General features: G+C 39.3%; 1 long non-coding RNA gene across 1 annotated transcript in view; it reads left to right on the top strand.

Moving 5' to 3' along the window:
- Nucleotides 1-15,179, top strand: part of LOC132540493 (uncharacterized) — a 1,042,170-nt gene that overhangs the window by 964,492 nt on the left and 62,499 nt on the right. The window lies entirely within an intron of this gene.

Below are 15,179 nucleotides of genomic sequence, written 5' to 3'. Positions count from 1 at the left end.
GTACTGGCAGGTGGATGAGGGCAATCAAGGCCCTAATTATTAGGAATCTCAGAAATTTCTCTCACAAATAGATTTGACCGTGTGGTTTTTTTTTCTTTTAATCTATATATTTTATGCCATGCTCCTTTTTAGTATGGAAATAAGTTTGTTGAAATAGTTTGAAAAAAAAAATTGTCCTTATCAGATTGGGCCTCTGGAGACAATGATCTCATTTGCAATATTTATCTGCTTTTTAGATGGCAAATTCTTTTTTTTTTAAGTCATCAAAATTTATCTAAATAGCTGCCTATTTTATGGATTGTGACTTTTTAAAGAGGAAACCGTTATGCATATTGCTTAATTAAAGTGTCAAGGGGTCACTCTAGTAACCAGAAACAATAATTTGATTTTATATGAGGCATTAAATCTAAAGTTACTGCAAGTGGCTTATTTGAAGAGGAAAAGTTCATTGGCATCTTTATGCATTTGTGTCCATTCCACATTCTCCATCCTGTCTTTGACTTAAAGATTAAGCAAAGAACAGACTGGCCACCCTATCTTTGCTTCTAGCAGGTGCTGGGAGGGGAAAAAAACTGAAAAAGAAAATAATGGTGAAGTCAAGACTTGCAGGAGGAAAATGCATTGTCAGGCTGCATAACTTCTTAATCCTTGGATAAGAAAACAAGTGTGAGTGTGTGTGTGTGTGTGTGTGTGTGTATGTGTGTGTGTGTGTGTGTGTCCCAGACTTTCTGATGTAATTTTAATGATTCTTTTCATTTCTTCCCAAAACCACAAGGTTAAACAGAAAAAAAAAAATAGATGTCCAAAGAAGCAGTACTTGTGACAAAGACATATGAATATGCATTTGATTTTTCCCTCAAACTATACACTATGTATTTATACTTAAGTTTTCTGAGGTTGGCTATTTTGGAAGAGAAAGGCTAGTTTATCAAATCAAGAGTTTCCTTACCCTTCCTACCTTCATTTCCTGCAAAAAGTATGTTTTGTTGGTGCTATAATCTTGTTGAGAAAAAACACAAATTGCCAGTGCTTTCAGTTCCTTCTCTCACTCCACACAATGTTAATTCACAATATCGAAATGTTAGAAACTATTTCAGCATTTACTTCAATGTCATTATAATACAAGGCAATCGACCAAAGCATGTATTAAAATAATGCTTGGAAAGGGAAGCAGAGATCCACTCTACTTGAAAACAAAAACCTGGCCTCTGGAGTACAGATGCGTAACTGAGCCGACTCCCCCACCAAGCATCCTGGGGGTCACTGTACATGACACAATTCAGAGTGAGGACATGTTACTACCCGGGTTGAGACAAGCAGATGGGGTGGAGGGTGGTGTCTGAGGTGTGTCATTCCCCAGGGCTGCGCGGGAAGCAGTCACACGCTGGCGTGTGTGAGGTCCGCTCTGCTGTCAGGAGAGGCAGAGCGGCATGCTGAGGGCGTGAGTCACACAGCACAGGTGCTCTGCTCAGACTCTGCAGACACACTTGGCGCCAGGAGACTGTGGTAAAAAATGAGAGCAGCAAAGGCAAGTCCCCACCCAGAGGCCAGCTGCTGGGACTCAGAGGAGATGGACTGTTTCTGTCCTGCAAGTGGAGGGACCCCATGGAAAGTTGGCTTAGGAATTTTTGCTGAGGTGAGGACACCAGATTTCAAAGATTTCGTGCAGCTATAGGCTGGGAGTGGGGGCCGGGGAAGAACAGAACCAAGTAGTTTTACCAATGCAGAAAATTTACATTGAGTTGACATAATTAAGCTCATTGGAATAGTGAACTCAGAACATTTATCCCGAGTCCTTAGTATGTGTGCAGTCCAATTAGGATACAGTGGGTGGGCAAAGAAGGGACACAGAATATGGAAAATGCATGCATATCCCTGAACATATTATAGAAGGAAATGGAAGAGAGAAAGTACTGCCTGTGGTCAAATTCCAGACTGGCAGAAGTCAGTTATTTAGAGTCAACAAGGGCTTATATAACCCCTCTCCACTGAACACACACACACACACACACACACTTTGAGCAAGTCTACAGGGTCTCTTCCTTGACCTGTCATCTGTGGATAAATCTGCAACATTAGAAGCCGAGATACTCTATTCCTTTATTGTGCTGAAATTCATTAGGATATAGTTTTATATCACTGCTCTAACAGGTTCTGCTATCACCTGTTTTTTTGGTTGTTTTTTTTTGCCTTCAGGGTTATTGCTGGGGCTCAGTGCCTGCCCCTTGAGGCTGTTTTTCCCCCTTTTGTTGACCTTGTTGTTTTATCATTGCTGTGGTTAATATTGTTGCTGTGGTTATTATTGTTGCTGTGGTTATTATTGTTGTTGATGATGTCATTGTTGTTGGATAGGACAGAGGGAAATAGAGAGAGGAGGGGAAGACAGAGAGTGGGAGAGAAAGACAGACATCTGTAGACCTGCTTCACTACCTGTGAAGCGACCCCCCTGCAGGTGGGGAGCTGACGGCTTGAACTGGGATCCTTTCGCCAGTCCTTGCACTTTGCATCATGTGCACTATCATCTGTTTTTGAAAGAAGCTAACAGAGACTTTGAAAATTAGAAATCTAGGGTCTCTTGGGAAGGTCTTTCCTTTCCTACAAGCTCCTTGTACCAGTTGGTTCTTCTGGGATCCAGTCTTTCTCATGAAAAGCACATTCTTGCCTTGCCAAAAAGGGAAGCAAATAAGATGTAGGAGGTTTGGGAACACACCACAGGTTTATTTACTTTGCACAGTGGTCACTGTACATTCAGGTACCTAGGTATGCCAAAAGTAGTGCAGATACTAACTGTTAAGTTGAGGGATGGAGTCAATCCAGTGTAAGGAGAAAGCAAGGAGTGGTAAAAGCAAAAAAAAAAAAAAAAAAAATCCCACCCTGTGTGGTACCTGCCTCCTGAAAGAAGCAGCAGCATCTCTTTCTATCATGATTTTATGGCATGAGCTTGCTGATCTCCAGTTTGATTACCATGCCAGTTAAACATAAAACTTTATGATTTAAAAACTGTTCAGATAATAACAAAATGACAGTTATAAGAAGTTTTGATATTTGAATGACAGGATTTCGTACTATGACTTTGTATTTATTGTATACAGACATATACATGTATAGTCCTAATTCCCAATTTAGTCTAGTCTCAGGTAAAATAAATCAGTCTCTAGGAAGAGATAAATACTTATTTTTCATATCTTGAGTTTTTCTATATGTGGATTATGTCAAGTATGATTTCTGTATTATTTTTTAAAGAATGATTCTGAGACAAATATGAGAAGGGAAATAAGCTGATAATAGGATTCTGCTCTATTCCCTGGACTTCATAATAAAGAGAATGCTGTTTCTTTAGGGATGTGGAGTGAAATTTACCATGCAACATACAGAAGCATGTCTGCTTAGTGATGTCAACAGAATTTAATGTGAATGTGTGTATGTGTGTGAATTGGGGGAAAAACAATAAAATGCATGATGTCAGGATGTCCCAGTGCTGTTTAGGAATTTCCATTATTTCCTGTGTGTTCCCAGGGCCATATTCACCAAGCTAGTAGCCAAAAGCCTGTGTGTCTGCAGTCAATAAACACCACTCTATAGAACCAGTAATATTTAAGATTTCTTCAAACAGAAAAACCTCATTTCACACTAGGATGATGTTTTTGAGAGATTTATTTTTATGTCCCTTACTTATATTCAGAATGTTATGTGTAGATAAGACTTTATAATTTCACTTCCTGCTTTGGAGATATGTAGTTAATAAACCATAAAAGATAAAAGGTATTCATCTCCTCAGTGCTCTTTATGCACCTGTGGAAAGTTTGGATAATCCTATCTGGAATAAACAAGACAGACCATAGAAAGTAATGGACTGATGTGTTTTTCTAAATAGCTCAGGATGTGTAGTTGCAAGGAGACACCTATTGGTCATTTCTGGAAGATACCTTGTTTACTTTTTCCTTTCCTCTTTTTTTCCCCTTTAACTTTTTAACAAGGTCTGCCACCTAGTGGAGCATGGATGACTTTGAGTAAAACCCTTGAAACAAGAACTGAATCTCAATTTCAGAGTAACATGATTGGGAACAAATCTGTAATCCTGACTTTTCTGCACATATCATACATTTACCTAATTTCTAAAGAGAGTAATGGAAATTTCTAAAACTATGGTGAAGTGAAAATAAGAACAAAGCAAGAAGAAAGAAAGAAAGAAAGAGAAGGAAAGATGCATGGCAGTCAATATCTCTTAAAGCAATTTTTATTAGTGATTGAATAATGATTAACAAGATAGTAAGACAACAGGGGTACGATTCCATACTATTCCCATCACCAGAGTTCCATGTTCCACCCTTTCCATGGGAAGCATCCTATTCTTTTATCCCTCTGGGTGTATGGAGCAAAATTCTTTATGAGGTGCAGAAGGTGGCTTCTGTAATTGATTACCCACTGGACATAGACATTGACAGGTAGATCCATACCCCCAACCTGTTTCTACCTTTTCTCTAGTGGAGTAGGGCGAGACTATGGAACACCTCAGTGGAATCATCTGCACAGCGAAATCAGGATGGCGTCATAGTAGCATCTGCACCTTGCTGGCTGAAAGACAGCAAGATACTAAGCAGGATAAACTGACCAAGTTTGCTCAGCAGCAAAGAGTGGGGCAATGACAGTAGGATAAGAAGAGTAGGTGTGCTCTGTAGGGCGGGTGCCGAAATACAGCACACAAAGGCAGTCCTGCCCTGGCTCTGCACTTATGAACTAGGAACACAGGCTGGAAAAATAACCAAACTAAAGTAACTCCCCTGCAGGTGGGGAGCCAGGCTCAAACTGGAATCCTTGCACTTTGTGTCATGTGCACTTAACCCACTGCTCTATGGCCCAGGCCCCCCTTTCTTTCTTTCTTCCTTTCTTTCTTTCTTTCTTTCTTTCTTTCTTTCTTTCTTTCTTTCTTTCTTTTTTTGTGATAGAAACAGAGAGAAATTGAGAGAGACAGACTGACAGAGAGAGATGAGAGATGTTGGGGGATGGGCCTACTACCCAGGAAGTCCAGGCCATTGTTTCCATGAGAGTTTCAGTGGGTCAACCCCAGACCCTCCCCCTGTGGGTTGAGATATGGCAGGTCCCTCCTGACCTTTGGAATTTATGACTTGGACCCCCAGACATGGGCGCCTCTCTACTCATGCCACCCTTCTTCCCTTTTTAAACAAAGACCATAAATTACTGTGTATGGCTAACTTGAAAACCACCAGCAAACATCCTGATTGCTCAGCTACCTCCCTTCCCCACTGCCCTCAAGTGCCTGCAATCTACCTCTGGAAAAATATACATTGTGAAGCTTGTGATCAAACCTTGTATGGTAACCTTTCATTTGTGATCACAGTCTTTAGGTCAAAATGTGACTATGCATTGTGTTGCTCCGTGTTTGGGTTAATAATTACCTCAACCCCCTCTGCCCCCACCCCAGCAATAAGTATATTTGCCTGCCTTTTCCCCCAATAAATGAGTTATCCTACTGAGGCTCTTCCAGAGCTGACTGCTTATCTCTCTGAGTGCTTTGCCCCCACCACACGGAGCTATCCCAAGACTCCCAAGGGGCCACTCTGACCCCTTCAGAGAGAGAGAGAGAGAGAGAGAGAGAGAGAGACTTGCAACACTGCTTGTGCAATTCCCACTCTCCCTCTCTCCACCGTCACAATTAGGAACTAGGATATATGGTAATGTGTGCTCTCTACCAGAAGTGCCACCACCTGACCCCCAAGAAACCTTTTTTTTAAAATATTCATTTATTTGTTAATGAGAAAGTGTGAGAGAGAACCAAACTAGAACATCCCTCTAGCAATGCAATGGCAGGTAATGAACTCAGTATTTTGTGCCTAAAAGTCCAGTATTTTGTGCCTAAAAGTCCATCACTCAAGCTACACATTTCCAATCTGTCTTGTTAGATAAACTCACCTTCAATTCAGGTAAATGAACTATTCATATGAAGTAGCAGTATGATTATGATTTTTAGTTGAAGAAATTGAATTTTTTTTCACTTTTTGTTTTTATTTTCTCATCATCATCACTGGGCTTCATAGCTTTAGATAAACTCAGGGTATTGAAATAGATAGCAGAAAAATTCTCCTGCTTTGTCCCACAAGACATGAGAAGAACTTTTCATTTCAAGTTCCTTCCCTAATCCTGTGGGAGTTTTTTTGGGGGGAGGTGTCTCGTAATCTTGGGATCAGTGATTTTTTTTAGGAGTTTATTTCTTTATTTCTTTATTTATTTATTTTTCCTTTTGTTGCCCTTGTTGCTTTTTTATTATTGTCATAGTTGTTATTGTTGTTGTAAGTGATGTCCTTGTTGTTAGATAGGACAGAAAGAAATGGAGAGAGGAGGGGAAGACAGAAGGGGAGAGAAAGATAGACACCTGCTGACCTGCTTCACTGCCTATGAAATGACACCCCTGCATGTGGGGATCTGGGGGCTCGAACCAGGATCCTTATGCTGGTCTTTGCACTTGGCGCCACGTGCGCTTAACCTGCTACAATACCACCTGACTACCTGGATCAGTGTTTTTATCCCTTTTTTTTTTTTTTTGGCCCAGAGACATGCTTCCTGCTTCTATCTTGGCTAAGGAGCAAGTTATCAGAGTTAGAACAACACAGGTGTCCCTGAAAGGGGTTATTCCCTTGACTTCCTCACCTATTGCAATGTAGGCACATCTAGCTTTGGACTTTACCTCTAGTTCTTCCATGAGCAGGGAGAGATTCCTTCACTTCAGACTTGAACTCTTCTGTACTATATGGATTGTTGGACACAACTTCTTCTGGTCTCAGGGCCTTATGCAGATTCATGTTTACTACTTGCTTATATTTTAGTCCACTCCCCCCATTACACACACCTCCCCTACCATGGGACCTAGGACTAAGAGATACATCCAGAAGAATTTCTCAGGAGATAATGTAGGGAAAGGTATTTAGCTCAACACAAGTCAGTTTTACCTGTTTGACACTGACCCAGTTACCTTCTGATTTGTCCTCTGTTTCTGTTCCCAAAGACCTATCTCTCTCAACCCCCCCGCCACTGGGGTTCAATTCATACACAATGAATCCAACTTTCTCAGTGGCTACCCCCCACACTCCTTTCCTCCTTCTCCTCTTTTTTCCTTTTTTTTTTTTCTTTATTTTATAGGACAGAGAGAAATTGAAAAGGATAGAAAGAGAGTATAAGAGAAAGAAAGAAACCTGCAGCACTTCTTCCCTGTCTGCCTCTAAAGCTTTCCCCCTACAGATGGGGACTGGGGGACTTAACCTGGGTCCTTGAGCATGGTAATATGTATACTCACCTGGGTGCCTCTTGACCCAAATACCTGGTCTTTTATGCAAACAGATCTGGCAGGTGAGCTCTCCCAGCTCTGCACACAGCTTGTGATTGATGCCAGGATGAACATCACATAGGTCTTGAGTTGGAAAGCAAAGGGATTAAGAAACTGAGCACAGTGGCTTTTTTTTTTTTTTTTTTTTTTGTATCAGAGTAATACCCCCAAAAGATCCACCTTCTGTCACACTGAAATCACCATCAAGGGTGTTTGTGTTCCCTTCACCCCTGGAATTAATGTGACTTAAAAGCTACATACAGAGTGGTGTCCTCTTCATCTTATCTTCATCAGAAATTTGTCAAGATGATCCAATGATCAAACAGTCATATGGGCACAACACAGAGAGCGTTGCCTACCACATTTCTCTCACTAAGAACATTTCATAGCATACATTTTTAAATGTAAATTAGGTAAAAAGAAAAGAGCTGTGATGATCAAAAGAATGAAAGTGTGCAAACAGGGCTGAAGCTAGATTGCAGATTCAGTATTAGGAAGGAGTAATCATTCTTCAGATGTCCAGTACTCCCTTGCAAAGTGTTTCTTTTGGTTAACTTGTCTATTGATTTGCCTATCTATGTATTTTTTGTTTATCATCAATTTATCTATTAGCTATCTGTGTGGTCGTCTATCATTTATCTTTGTATCTGTGTATGTATTGCTTATCTATCGGTCTCTATCAATTTATTTTATTTATCTGTTATCTATTAATATTATCTACCTATGAAATTATGAATTACCTATCTCTAAATCTATCAGCTTTCTATTATCTATTCTATATCCTTAGAAGAATACATGTTTGCATATATATGTATATAACAAAATGTAGGTGCTATTGAGTGTCTATCTTAACTATCTTCTTTGTAAATATTCATTTATTTATTTCCTTTTGTTGCCTTTGCTGTTTTATTGTTGTAGTTATTATTGATGTCGTTGTTGTTGGATAGGACAGAGAGAAATGGAGAGAGGAGGGGAAGACTGAGAGGAGGGGAGAGAAAGACAGATACCTGCAGACCTGCTTCACCGCTTGTGAAGAGACTCCCCTGCAGGTGGAGAGCGGGGGCTAGAACCAGGATCCTTACACCAGTCCTTTCACTTTGTGCCACCTGCGCTTAACCCTTTGCGCTACCACCTGACTTCCACTATCTTAACTATCTTAAGCTAAGCATTACACTAACCACACTTAGGAAAATGATAAGATTTAAGTTGTCCTTTTATGGCAGACATCACTGAGACCTAGAATTCATACATGTGGTTATTGTAATTATTATTTTACATTTAAAAAAATTTTAATTAAATAATTATTGGATAGAGACAGAGAGAAATTGAGAAGGGTGGGAGAGATGAGAGAGAGAGACAGAGAGACACCTGCAGCCCTGCTTCAGTACTCGTGAAGCTTTCCCCTTGCAGGTGGGGACCTGGGGCTTGAACCCAGGCCCTTGAGCACTGCAACATGTGTGCTCAACCAGGTGCATGAGCACCTGGCCCTTATTATTATTATTTACCAGAACACTGTTTAGTATGGTAGTGCAGAGGACTGAACCTGGAACATGCCTCAGACATGAGTCTCTTTGCATAACCATCATGCTATCTAACCCCACCTGGTTATTGTAATTCTAATTCTACCTTTTAAAAACTTGATAACATAGCAACCATTAATTGACATCCAGTTTTTGTATGTCAGACAGTTTCAGCCTCTATGAAAACTGGAAAATTTATGCTTAGCAAAGAATATAATAAAGAATGATATGGCTTAACCTAAGTGCCTATCAATTTCTGAAGGTTTAGAGCTCTATAATGATTAGAGGCTTTGATGTTTGATAGGCCTGGATTTAACAATGTCTGTTGTTACCTTCTGAGTGACCTTAGACTAATTGCTTAATTTCCATTCACTCAACTGATAAAATGTGAATATTGAGAATTATACTGAAGACTTGTAAAGATAAGAGATGGCAAATTTAAAGTACTGGGGAGAATGCCCAGTATATTGTAGCAATAAAAGGAATTATCCACTATTAAGTCTTTACTTAAGTGCTAGATGTTATGCACTAGATTTTGTGCTAAACAAGTTATCAAGATATATTGTATTGAGTCATCTCATAAACCCTTTAACTCAGTTCTGATAAAAATCACCATTTTGCGGGAGTCGGGCTGTAACGCAGCGGGTTAAGCGCAGGTGGCGCAAAGCACAAGGACCGGCATAAGGATCCCGGTTCGAACCCCGGTTCCCTACCTGCAGGGGAGTCGCTTCACAGGTGGTGAAGCAGGTGTCTGCAGGTGTCTCTCTTTTTCTCCTCCTCTCTGTCTTCCCCTCCTCTCTCCATTTCTCTCTGTCCTATCCAACAACGACAACAACAATAATAACTACAACAGTAAAACAGGAAGGGCAACAAAAGGGAATAAATAAATAAAATAAATATAAAAAAAAATCACCATTTTGCACATGGCATTGTTTCTACATTATTAACCCTCAGGTTGGATCTGATGACAAGAATGGAATCCAATTAGCCTAACTCTAGAACTCATTTGTCAGGTATTGTGCCTTAGCACCTCTTGTACCACAAGACCCTTAAGGGGAGGTGTCACATTAACTACTGCCCTTATAATGAGAGCTTACCCAGTATAGTGTGTTAACGATGTCGATGTCTTTTTTGTTATTTAAAGCATCGTAAATGACTTGATGGTTAATTAAAAATGCAGTAGGGGTGGGGACTGGGTGGTAGCATAGTGGGTTAAGTGCACATGGTGCAAAGCACGAGGATCTGCATAAGGATCAAGACCCGGCTCCCCACCTGCAAGGGATTAGTTCACAAGCGGTGTAGCAGGTCTGCAGGTGTCAAAAAAAATTCAGTAGGGGCTGGCAGGTGGCTTCTCCAGTAATGTACAAGTCCACAAGAGCCTGGGGTTGTGCCTCAGCCTGTATCCGCAGGAAGAAAGTGGGGCAATGCTGTGGTATCTCTCATTGTCCCTCTCACACCCTCTGTCTTTAATCATCTATGGTAGAGAAAAGGGAAAAAAAAGTAAAATGAAAAAAAATACTGTTGGAATGGTGGGGTCATGAAGGCACTGAGCCCCAGCTATAGCCCTAGTGGCAAAAACAAAAACAGAACAAACAACAAAAAACTCAGCAGTAGGTGTTCTACTTTATAGACACAAGTGTTGATTTCCTGGTTCTGTGACTCCAAGAACATGAAACTCCTTAGTTTGCTTTGATTTTTTTCCTTCTTTTTCCTTTCTTCTTTTCTTGTCTTTTTTTTATTTATTTTTTTTCATTTCCTTTTGTTGCCCTTATTGTTGTAGTTATTATTGATATTGTTGTTGTTGGATAGGACAGAGAGAAATGGAGAGAGGAAGGGAAGACAGAGAGGGGGAAAGAAAGACAGACACCTGCAGACCTGCTTCATCACTTGTGAAGTGACTCCGTTGCAGGTGGGGAGCTGGGGATACTTATGCCGGTCCTTGCACTTAGGGCCACCTATGCTTAACCCGCTGCGCTACCGCCCGACTCCCTCTTTTCTCACCACAGCCTTGCCTTACACATGTAAAATTTCCTATGCCACTTTTATTCAGATAGAGATAGAATATGTCTGTGTGTGTGTGTGGGGGGGGTGGAGACAGCACAGCACTAGAGCTTACTCAACTGTCATGGTACTCCCGTACTGTTCTGGGGCTCAAACCTGGGCCACACACATGACCAGGTATGCACCTTACCTGTTGACTCATCTCTACTTCTCTTTGTTGATTCAACTTATTTTATTTTTATTATATTTGATAAGACAGAGAGACATTGAGAGAGGATGGGGAAGGAGAGAGAAAGAGAAACACCTGCAGCACTGCTTTTACTGCACCTATAGCTCATCCTCTGCAGACAGGGACTAGGGGTTTGAACCCGAATTTTTGCATATGGTAAGATGTGCATTCAACCAAGTGTGCCAATGCCTGGTCCTGATTCATCTCATTTTAAGGCAAGTTGGGTAGAAGTGTTCTGGGTTTGTTTTATGTAAGGTGTTGCCTCTATGCTTACCAGCATCAGTACTCATTACGTTACGTATTACTGCACAAGAAGGGAGTGGATCTTAGTCAAGATAAGCTTCTGAGACCTTCTGTCACTCCCTTGCTACAATGTAGTAGTAGAGCAGATCTTTGTAGGATGTGACTTATCAGCAGGTTTGGATATACTACTGGTCAACTGAAGTCTTCCAAATATAACAAAGACACCTGCCAATACTTCAAATAACAAGGATATTTTACAGTTCAGGTAATGATACTACTTCTAAGGACCAGAATTACAAAGTATGAAGATGTAATAACTCTGAGTTCATTGCTTGAATAGAGTTTGTAGCAAAAGTAATGGTTTAAAATACATATGGAGGGAAGGGGAGGTGGAGGAATAGTTCACTGGGATCATCTACTCTTTCACTATGTGTGAAACCCAGGTTTGAGCTGATCCCCACTGCACTGAAGGAAACTTTGATGCCGTGGTCTCTTTCACTCTCTCTGCTTCTATATAAAGTAAAATAAAATAAATTAAGAAAAAAAAGCCTTAAAGAATAGAATACATATTGGGGGATATATAACCTTTGCAGAAATATTGCCTGAAATGTATATATTCCAGACAAATTAGCATCAATACATGGGGATTTTGAAAGTCTAATTTATATAGTAGTTCAGTAAATACTTTTAAATATCCAATAGATGCAAGACCATGTGCTAGACACTGAGGAAAACAATGAGTAGAAGAGATGGGGTCCTGACTTCATAAAGTCGACAGCTTACAGCAAATTCAAAGTACTTACAGCCTCTAATCAACATGAACTCAAATTACAGCAACTATAATGGCCAAAGGTTACTGAGGAAAAAAAAACATTTATCAGGGAATCAATCTTTCTTGAGAGTCCAGCCACACTTCTGATGGTGATGTATAAATTGTGCTCATAGTGGAGTAGATGCTAGGAAGTGAGCAGAGATGGGAAGGAGACCATCTTGGTTAAAGGAATAGTGAATGCAAGGGAGCTTGATCAAGAACTAGAACCAAGGTTAGCCCCTGAGTTAGAAGAGCAGAGAAAAAAGAGAAAATTGTAAAGTGAGGCTAAAGAGGAGAAACTGAATGTAGCAAGCTGCTTTTGTCCATGTCAAAGATTACATATTTATTTGAAGATAAATGGGAAGAAGTCAACTGCAAATAAGTATGTTGAACCTTTATCAAAGCATTCTACAATCTTTAAAATATTTCATCATGAAGCAAAGTTTCCTATTCCGAGTAAAATTATGACATTCAGTTGTTAACTAAAAAAATAATAAAATGCTTTTATATTCAAAATAGCAAACTTTTGAATAAGTCCAGATTAATTAAAAAGTAAAACTCTTCACAATTAACCTCTTTAGTTCCATTATTTGAAAGCACCCTGAATACAAGTCTATGTTTACTATTTCTCTGTAATGTGTGGAGTTATTTTTATAAGATCAAATAATATTTTTTGATTTAATCATGTTAAACATTATCTACTGGCTCTCCACTATGAAAGTTGGGCCTGGAGTAAAGTAGCCTTCCTCCTCTCTCACCATTTTTTTTTCCCCAAAATCTAGTATCACTTCACTGAGGAAATGCTAATTTACAGGATTTTGTTTTGTTGTCACAGGTACATTTCCGAATTTTTCTCTAGATATCTATCAGTACTGTTACACTCATCCAAACCGCCACCTTATTCTACCATAGGAATTTGGGTTCCACATTTCCCCTTAGTAACCCTCTTTTGTTCTTTCTGAGTCAGTTACGATAGACTATAGTTTGCTGAGGACTTCAACACATTTCCATGTTGAATTTTAATTCTTAATTCATTTTGGTTTGTCTTATGATTTAAATACAGCCTTGATTTCTTTAGATGTGCTGGAAATTTTAATATTGGATAGAGTGACTTCTACTTCATCTTTTTTCAAAGTTGAGTTTTTTTCATGGCATTTTCATGTAGTTTTGAGAAAAAGCTTTTTGTGCTATCAAAAAAATTAAGGATATTGTGAGCATATGTTGAATTGAAAAAAAAATTCCATGGGTGGTAGAAGAGGACCTAAATGGGGGGTGTGAGTATTTTATGGACACCTATCATGGGAAGATGAGATATTGCACCCATGTGTCAACAACTATAATGTAAACCATAAACTTCCCCATCCTTACAGGAAAATGATAAAAGAAGTAAAATTTCTATAGGAATAAGGCCTAGTTACAAAGACAGATATGTCCAGACAGGTGTTTTAGAATTGATGTCAAAAGGAGTCTGGGCAGTGGTACACCAGACAGAGTATACATGTTACTATGCAAAATAACTCAGGTTCAAATTCCTGATTCCCTCCCACAGGGAGAAATTTTCTGTAATGGTGGAGCTGTGCTGCAGGTCTCTCTGTCTCTCTCCTTCTTTCTTTCTTTCTTTCTTTCTTTCTTTCTTTCTTTCTTTCTTTCTTTCTTTCTTCCTTTCTTCCTTCCTTCCTTCCTCCCTCCCTCTCTTTCTTTCTTTCTTTCTTTCTTTCTTTCTTTCTTTCTTTCTTTCTTTCTTTCTTTCTTTCTTTCTCTCTTCCTTTTTAAAATTTCTTTATTGGAGGATTAATGGTTTATAGTTGATAGTAAAATATAAGAGTGTGTACATGTGTAACATTTCCAATTTCTTCCCATAACAATTTGACCCCTACTAGGTCATCCTCTGCCATCATGATCCAGGATGTGAACCCTCCTCCCTATGCCAGAGTCTTTTACACATGTTCTGGGCAGATAGAGAACTTGAGGTATTAAATTTATTTTTACTCCTTACATGTTAAACTAATAGTGATTTATGAGGTTATAAATTAATAGGATTCTAATATTACACCTTTTCTATTACCAAAGGTCTGTCCTCCACCTCCATCCCCAAACCCCCCCATAACCACTATAGTTTTTCACGATCTTAGATATTATTTAATTTTTTTGTTTGTTTTTTCAAGTTCAATTCTCTAAATTCTGCATATGAGTGAAACCATCCTGTAACTTTCCTTTATCTCCTTACTTACTTCACTAAACATAATCTTCACTTCCATCCATTTTATTGCTGACTAGTATTCCACTGAGTATATATCACATAATTTTTTATCCAGTCATATATTGAAGGGCATATTGGTAGCTTTTATATGTTACATACTGTGAATATTACAGCTTTGATATTAATATGGGGTACATGTATTCCCTTTAAATTAGTGTTATTATCTCTTTTGAATAAGTGCCTAGGAGTGAGATTATTGAATCATAAGGTATTTCCATTTCTATTTGATTAATAACTCTCCATACTGATCTCCATAGTGGTTGCACCAGTTTGCATCCCCACCAGCAGTGTAATAGTGTTCTTCTCTCTCCTTTCCAACGCTCATCCTCTCCTGTTTTGTTGATGAAGACCATTCTCACAGGGAATACATATTTAAAGCAAAGATAAATGGGAGCTTAATGTAAGTGGATGGAGAAAGATGTTCCAAGATAATAATGTAGAAAAAAGTGCAGGAACAAAAATTCTGTTGTCAAATAAAATATACTTTCAGGTAAAAAAAAGTAGAGATATGGGCTGGGTGGTGGTGCACCTGGTTGAACACACATGTTACAATGCACAAGGACCCAGGTTTGAGTCCCTGGTCCCCACTTCCAGGGGGAAAGCTTCACGAGTGGTGAAGCAGGGATGCAGGTGTCTCTCTGTCTCTCTTCCTCTCTCTATCTCCCTTTCCCTCTTGATTTCTGGTTGCCTTTATCCAATAAATAAATAAAGATAATAAAAAATAATAAAGAAAGTAGAGATATAGTGGAATACTGCATATTGGTCAAAGGATGAAC

This window comes from Erinaceus europaeus, chromosome 1 (genome assembly GCF_950295315.1).
Source record: "Erinaceus europaeus chromosome 1, mEriEur2.1, whole genome shotgun sequence".
NCBI classification, from domain to species: Eukaryota; Metazoa; Chordata; class Mammalia; order Eulipotyphla; family Erinaceidae; genus Erinaceus; species Erinaceus europaeus.
Note: the sequence above shows the minus strand (reverse complement) of the source record. Positions and strands in the feature narration are given on the sequence as shown.